The sequence below is a fragment of the Cebus imitator genome, unplaced genomic scaffold (assembly GCF_001604975.1).
Source record: "Cebus imitator isolate Cc_AM_T3 unplaced genomic scaffold, Cebus_imitator-1.0 Scaffold526, whole genome shotgun sequence".
Lineage (NCBI taxonomy): Eukaryota > Metazoa > Chordata > Mammalia > Primates > Cebidae > Cebus > Cebus imitator.
In genome coordinates, this window is record NW_016107841.1 from 1,143,889 (window position 1) to 1,151,512 (window position 7,624).

At 46.7% G+C, this 7,624-nt stretch overlaps 1 long non-coding RNA gene across 1 annotated transcript; it reads left to right on the top strand.

The window, feature by feature from the left end:
• Nucleotides 1-1,047: 1,047 nt before the first annotated feature.
• LOC119468900 lies at nucleotides 1,048-4,008 on the top strand. Its single transcript, XR_005197708.1, has 3 exons — nucleotides 1,048-1,092; nucleotides 3,587-3,771; nucleotides 3,968-4,008. It is a non-coding gene; the product is annotated as an uncharacterized LOC119468900 (long non-coding RNA).
• Nucleotides 4,009-7,624: the final 3,616 nt, after the last annotated feature.

The following is a 7,624-nucleotide window of genomic DNA, read 5'->3' on the forward strand; positions in this document are numbered from 1 at the left end:
AAAAAAAAAAACAAACAAACAAAAAAAAAACAAAATCACACTCTCTGAATGCTAGAAAGCAAGACCCTTGTGGTCAGCAATCTTACTAGTTTTGTTTACCTTTGTACTTCAGCACCTAACACATTGTTTAGCAAAAAGCAGGGATCCATAAGTATTAGTTACATAGGGGGAAGGTAGGCTGACAAAGCAACTTAAGGCCAACTTGAAAAAGATATCCTCCTCCCAACAGGATCTCTCACAAATTTTTTTTTTTTTTTTTTTGAGGAGTCTCGCTCTGTGTCCCAGAGTAGCTCTGGAGTAACTGGTATTACAAGCACCCGCCACCATGCCCAGATAATTTTTTGTATTTTTAGTAGAGATGGGGTTTCACTATGTTGGCCAGACTGGTCTCAAACTTCTGACCTAGTGATCCACCTGCCTTGATCTCCCAAAGTGCTGGGATTACAAGTATGAGCCACCATGCCCGGCCAATCTCTTACAAATTTTTATAGTAAAATAATTCTTGTGTCAAAGAGAAAACAAATATGCAAATGAGAGCCTGTTTAGCAATAAAGCACTCTGTCTTAAAACGTATAGGTTTTCTTTTAGAAAATATACAATCTCAAATGCATTTCTTGGGTAACACAACAGATTAAAAATAAAGGAAACAGAGCATTCCACTGAAGAAGGGAGAAACAGTAGAAAAATGGAAGGGGAAATCATAAAATGAAAACAAAATAATTAACGAGGAACAAGGAAATCAATATGCCTAAGAAACTGAATAACAAATAAATAAGGAAACCTCAAGTCTGACCATGAAAAAATAGAAAACACATATAAAGCATATTAGGAATAATGAAAGGGCGCTGTCGCCTAGGCTGGAGTGCAATGACACAATCACGGCTCACTGCAGCCTCCACCTCCTGGTGTCAAGCAGTCCTCCCATCTCAGCCTCCTGAGTAGCTGGGAGTAACTGGGACACACAACCACACTTGGCTAATTTTTGTATTTTTTGTAAAGATGGGATTTCACCATGTTGCTGAGGCTGGTCTGGAACTCTTGAGATCAAGCAACACCCTGGCCTCAGCCTCCCAGAGTGCTGAGATTTCACAGGTGAGCCGCTACACCCAGCCGAGGCTTTTTAATAACTAGAATAACTCAGCGCATAACTTCATAGTAAATTTAACATTTAAAGGAAATGGATGATTTTCTAAGAAAATATAAGCAAAACAGACTCAAGAAGAAGTAACATCTTGGTTGGTCAGTCTTTTTTTTATCTGTTTATTTTGTTTATCGTGCCATGTAAAATTTCTCCCACCTCCAAATTATGCAAATATTATTCTATAATTCTTCCTTATAATTTACAGGGTTTTTTTTTATTAAGCTCTTCAATTATTTTTGTTGTGAGATTGGAGTCTACCCTTATTTTCTTCCAAACAGATAATACATTTGGTTGATACCATTAATCTCTGCCTGGCACGACCTCCTTATTCCCAGCAACCCAAGAAGCAAGTTGTGTTTGCTGATTCGAAGCGGCTGTGGTGCACAGGTTTGAAGCCATTTACTATCATTAATTGACCAAGAGCTACTACTACCTACAATACTGAAACTATACAAATGGCTTAATTTAAAAATAGGCAAAAGGTTTGAATATGTCATTCACAGAGAAGGAAATGGAAATGACAATGATATATGAAAAAAAACCCTACCTGCCATTTTAAAAATGTAATCGAAACCATCATGAGATGCCTTTTTTCACCTATCATATTGACAATTATTTTAAAGTTTGATTGTTTTTATTAAGATGAAGATGGGAAGAGGACAACCTTTTTTTTTTTTTTTTTTTTTTTGAGACAAAGTTTTGCTCTTGTTGCCCAGGCTGGAGTGCAATGGCCTGATCTCGGCTCACCGAAAACTCTGTCTCCCAGATTCAAGAGATTCTCCTGCCTCAGCCTCCCAAGTAGTTGGGATTACAGGCACCTGCCACCACACCCAGTTAATTTTGTATTTTTAGTAGAGACGGGGGTTTCTCCATGTTGGCCAGGCTGGTCTTGAACTCCTGGCTTCAAGTGATCCACCAGCCTCAGCCTCCCAAAGTGCTGGGATTAGGGTGTGAGCCACCATGCCTGGTCAAAAGGGCAACATTAATTTCTTATTTATTTAGAGATGTAGTCTCTCTCTGTCACCAGGCTGGAGTGCAATGGCACAATCTTGGCTCACTGAAACCTCCACCTCCCAGGTTCAAGCTATTCTCCTGCCTCAGCCTCCCTAGTAGCTGGGATTACAGGCGGCCGCCACCACGACCACCTAATTTCTTTTCTTTCTTTCTTTTTTTTTTTTTTTGAGACCAGTTCTCACACTGTCACCCGGGCAGTTTTCGGCTTGAGACAACCTCCACCTCCTGGGTCGAAGTGATTCTGCTGCCTCAGCCTCTGGAGCAGCTGGTATTACAAGCGCCTGCCGCCACACCTGACTAATTTTTTGTATTTTTAGTAGAGATGTTTTACTATGTTGGCCAGGCTGGTCTCAAACTCCTGACCTAGTGATCTGCCCACCTCAGCCTCCCAAAGTTCTGAAATTACAGGCGGGAGCCACCGTGCCCAGCTAATTTTTGTATTTTTAATAGAGACAGGGTTTCACCATGTTGGCCAGTGTGGTCTTGATCTCTTGACCTTGTGATCCACCCACCTGGGCCTCCCAAAGTGCTAGGTACCAGTGTGAGTCACCTAGACCGGCCCAAAAGGGCAACTTTTAAAGGCTACTGGTTGGGCTGGGCACAGTGGCTCATGCCTGTGATCCCAGCCCTTTAGATGGCTGAGGTGGGAGTACAGCTTGAGCCCAAGAGTTGAAGACCAGCCTGGGCAACAGTGAGACCAAGTCTCTATTAAAATAAAAATAATTAAATAAGTAGATACAACAAATAGTGCGGGCATGGTGGCTCACGCCTGTAATCCTAGCACTTTGGGAGGCCGAGGCTAGGCAGGTAGATTGCCTGAGCTAAGGAATTGGATACTGGCCTGGGCAACACGGTGAAACCCTGTCTCTACTAAAATAGAAAAAATTAATCAGTCATGAGGGTAGGCACCTGTAATCCCAGTTACTCAGGAGGCTGAGGCAGGAGAACTGGTAGAACCGGGAGGTGGAGGTTGCAGTGAGCCGAGATCTTGCGACTGCACTCCAGTCTGGGCGACAGTGGGACTCTGTCGCCAAAAAATAATAAATAAATAAATAAATAAATACAACAAACAAACAAGCACAAATCCTGTCTGTCCCACAGCTGAGAGGGTTTCCAGTTTCAACATTGCCCCTGTTGTCCCTGCTGCCCTAATCACAGACTCCCATCACTGGGGAACCCCAGAATGATCCCAAGTGCTGCCGAGGACGACGTGCTGGGGGCCTGAGGCAAAGTGTCTTATTCTTATCACACTTCTTATCAGTATTATACTGTGCTTTTTTTTTTAGAGATAGGATCTCGCCATCTTGCCCAGGCTGGTCTGGTAACTCCTGAGCTCACGCCAGCCTCCCGCCTCGGCCTCCCGAGTAGCTGGGACCTACTGAGTCACACTCGTGGCCACATCCTTTTCCTTCCTCTTCCTCCAACCCACAGTTTAATCATGAAAGGCTCTTCTGATTGGCCGCCTCCAGGGACTAGTGCCTCTGCTCGGCTGGCCCTCTAGGAGTCGACAGCAAATAAACAATTCCCGACAGCAAATAAACAATTCCCGCTGGGAAGCTGGTCTCAGACAGGAGCATCCACACCCCTGCCACGCCTGCCGCCTGGAGCTGAGTGGGGTAAGCACGCCGGCCTCCAGCAACCGACAGTGCCACGTGGCTCCCCTTCCCTTCTTGCCAGTGCCTCTTCTCCAGTTTCAGGGGATACCGTGGGGTGGGCAAGCCAGGCAGAGCGCAGCGAAGGGCGGGTTGGGATGCAGGTGGGAATGTGCGGTCCTTCTGCGCTCTCATCAGAGCTTCCTTCTCCTTTGCCAAGGTCCCTGTGCCGCCTTCAGCGCACCTCCCTAGGCACCTCTGCCTCCGCCGCAGCGCACCGCTCCCGCAGCCCCAGCAGCCTGCCTGAGAGGAACAGCGGCCTCGGCTGTCCAGCCCCTGCCCGGCACGACCTCCTGATCCCCAGCTACCCAAGAAGCAAGTTGTGTTTGCAGACGCAAAGGGGCTCTCGTTGGCATCCGTGCACTGGTTTGAAGCCGCTGCGGGCAGAGCCTTAAGAGGGCGGGTGTCCCGCTTGCAGCTCCCCACGGCCCGGCCTCCACCTGCTGCAGAGCCGCCCCCATGCCCCAGGCTGCTGCGCCCCAGGGGAGCTAGCTGGTATCCAGGGAGGCCTGCACTATCGGCGGATAGCCTGCAGCCGTGGGCCCTGCAGGGGCTTCCTGCGGGGCACCGTGCACGCAGGCGGGGTCGGGGGCGGTGCAGTTGCGTACCCCCGGGTGCCTGGGTCTCCTTCCAAGAAGACCTGTGTTGGAACACTGGTCTCCGCGGAGGTGAGAAGGTCAGCTTCGCCTTCCAGGTGTTGCCGCTGAGTCCCCTGGCCACGCGGGCCACCATCCGGTCTACTTCTCTTTAGAGAGTGCTCAGTAGCCAGCCTTTCGGGGACAGTAATCAAAGGCAAAACTGCAGCTGGGTACTGGGTTCGCGGTCCTACTCATAAGAATAAAGCCAGGCTATGTGAGGGCGCACAGAAAGCCTGCCTTTTCTGCCTGGGCAAAGCGTGATTTCTTGTCCAGCATGTGCGTGTTTTCTGCGTTGGGGAACTTTGATCAGTCTGTTTTCTTGCACCTGAATTCATAACCGGGAAACCGGACTGATTCAACTCGTAGCCCCTGCAGAAGGCCTCAAACTCCTTGCATTCTTCTCTCATTTCCTGACTACAAGGGAGGAGGTTTTCTTTAGGAAGATTCCTGGAATGGAGTGGGGAAACGGAAGAAATATAAATAAAGCACTTATATGTAATTATTGAAAGGGCTTAGCAGAGAGTGTCTAAGGGCCGGGGGTGATGTGTGCGTGCGCTCGTGTGTTCCTGTGTTTGTGTGTGTGTGTTGCAGAGGTTGGGGGGGCTTCTTTACATTAAAGACGGGAGCGGTGCAGCACAGAACTTTGCTCTTCTACTTTCTCTCCATCTGGGATGGGCCCGTTTCCTGGTAACTTGAAATAGTGCGGCTTCTTCAACTTTTGCCAAAAGGAATGTTCATTAAAGCATCTTCAACAGCTGATATAAAAAACTTCTTCTCCCTCTTCATCATATCAGAATGTGGGGAGACTGTTTCTGTGCATTTCAAAATGTGGAGTACTTTTTAAAACACTTATTTTCAGTAGTTTAGTACACTTGAACTTTTTAATTTTAGATTTTTATTATTATTTTTTCAAGACAGGATGTCACCATGTTGTCCAAGCTGGTCTTGAACTCCTGGGCTCAAGTGGTCCTCCTGCCTGAGGATCACCAGAGTGTTGAGATTACAGGCGCAGCCAACATGCCTGGCTACTACTTGAGTGCAATTTACCAGAACCCAGAAGCCTGACCTTTTTTCCCACGGCCCCCAAGGCTACCCATTGTGTATTGATGGCTGGTATTGAAAGCGGCCACTGAAGTGTTTGCCTCCCCCAGGATGGGAGAGAACGAGGACAAGTCAGCCTTGGACACAGCTGGTCCCAGGCTGGCCACCCCCATGGCGCTCAGAACATGTGGGTTAGAATAACACACGAGGATGTGTGCGAAGTGTGTCTCTAGTTTCAATTTACAGTGTTCTGAGAGTTTTGGACGTTGGAAATCTTTCACCTCTTTTCAGGGACTTCATTCTTGGATTATTATTCATAGACGACAAATTTTAAATAAAAGATTTCTTTTTATACATTTTTATCTCCTCTGAGACTTGATTTCTTGGACTACGCTTTTTTGTGCTAGTGGCAGGTATTGTGCTTGAGCAAGCAACATTCACTTTATTTTTTTCTTTCTCTCTCTTTTTTTATTTTTTTGGAGACAGTCTTTCTCTGCTGCCCAGGCTGGAGTGTAGTGGCACTACCTTGGCTCACTGCAACCTCCACCTCATGGTTTCAAGTGATTATCCTGCTTCAGCCTCTTGTAACTGGGATTACAGGTGCCTGTCACCAAGCCCAGCTAATTTTCGTATTTTTAGTAGAGACAGAGTTTCACCATGTTGGCCAGGCTGGTCATGTGACTCCTGACCTCAAATGATTACCACCTGCCTTGGCTTCCCAAATTGCTGGGATTACAGGCGTGAGCCACTATACCTGGCCATTTTATTTTTTCCCCTAAAGGACCTGCCCCCTTTGTCTCTCAAACAAAACAGCCAGGGTGCCCTGCCAGGTGGTTAACAGGGTAAAGACAGAAGCAGCCAAACACAGCGGCTTACAGGAACAGTGTGGACACTTTTGCAGCTTCCTCATCTGATAAGGGGAGTTATTGCAATCACTGCTGTTTCCCCCTTGCCTTCTAGAAGGCCTGACTCCTTTAAGGGTTGATCATGAATGAGGCAGATGGACTTACAGAACATACTGTCAAAGTTGGAGGTTGCTTTCAAATTCAAGATAGTAAAAATCAACAGAAAAGATGAGTAGCCAGCTGTAGAAGTGACAGGCTCCGAAGATGTATGGTAATGTATTTCTAATGACATTAGAGTTTGCAAAATCCATCTCATCATCACGGCCTAGCACTGGGGAAGTGCTGGGAGACCACGTGGGCCAGGCGTCACATTTAGAGAGGGCCTGGGATCTAGACTTTTGATATTAAATCCAGATAAAGTTACACATGCAACTACAGAGAAAACTAACCGCATTGAAAAAAGATGCTGCTCAGCCGGGCACGGTGGCTCCTGCAGGTAATCCCAGCACTTTGGGAGGCAGAGGTTGGTGGATCAACTGAGTTCAGGAGTTCAAGGCCAGCCTGGCCAACATGGTAAAACCCTGTCTCCACAAAAATACAAAAATTAGCCAGGCATGATGGCGGATGCCTTTAATCCCAGCTACTTGGGAGGTTGGGGTGGCAGAATCACTTGAACCCAGGAAGTGGAGGTTGCAGGGAGCTGAGATTGTGCCACTGCACTTTAGCCTGGGCGACAAAGTGAGACTCTGTCTCAAAAAAAAAAAAAAAAAAAGAAAAAAGATGCTGCTCATCATTCACCTCCAAATTTCACATTTGCATCTCATAGCCAGATATGCATCTCATGTTGCCTGCTTTGCACTTTGAAATAATATTTGACATTTTAATAAAATTTTATCTTGTAAGTAGCACAATTGCCTATACTTCTTCTTTTTCTGTTAAAGTTGTCAATTTTGGAAATATGCACATGTACCATATGTCACAGTTGTAATTCTGTAATTCTTTTTTTTCTTTTGAGATGGAATCTTGCTTTGTCACCAGGCTGGAATGCAGTGGCACAATCTTGGCTCACTGCAACCTCTGCCTCCTGGGTTCAAGCAATTCTCCTGCCTCAGCCTCCCAAGTAGCTGTGACCACAGGTGCGTACCACCACACCCAGCTAATTTTTGTATTTTTAGTAGAGACAGGGTTTCACCATGTTGGCCAGGATGGCCTTGATCTCTTGACCCCGTGATCCACCCATCTCGGCCTCCCAAAGTGCTGGGAATTACAGGTGTGAGCAACCACACCCTGCCT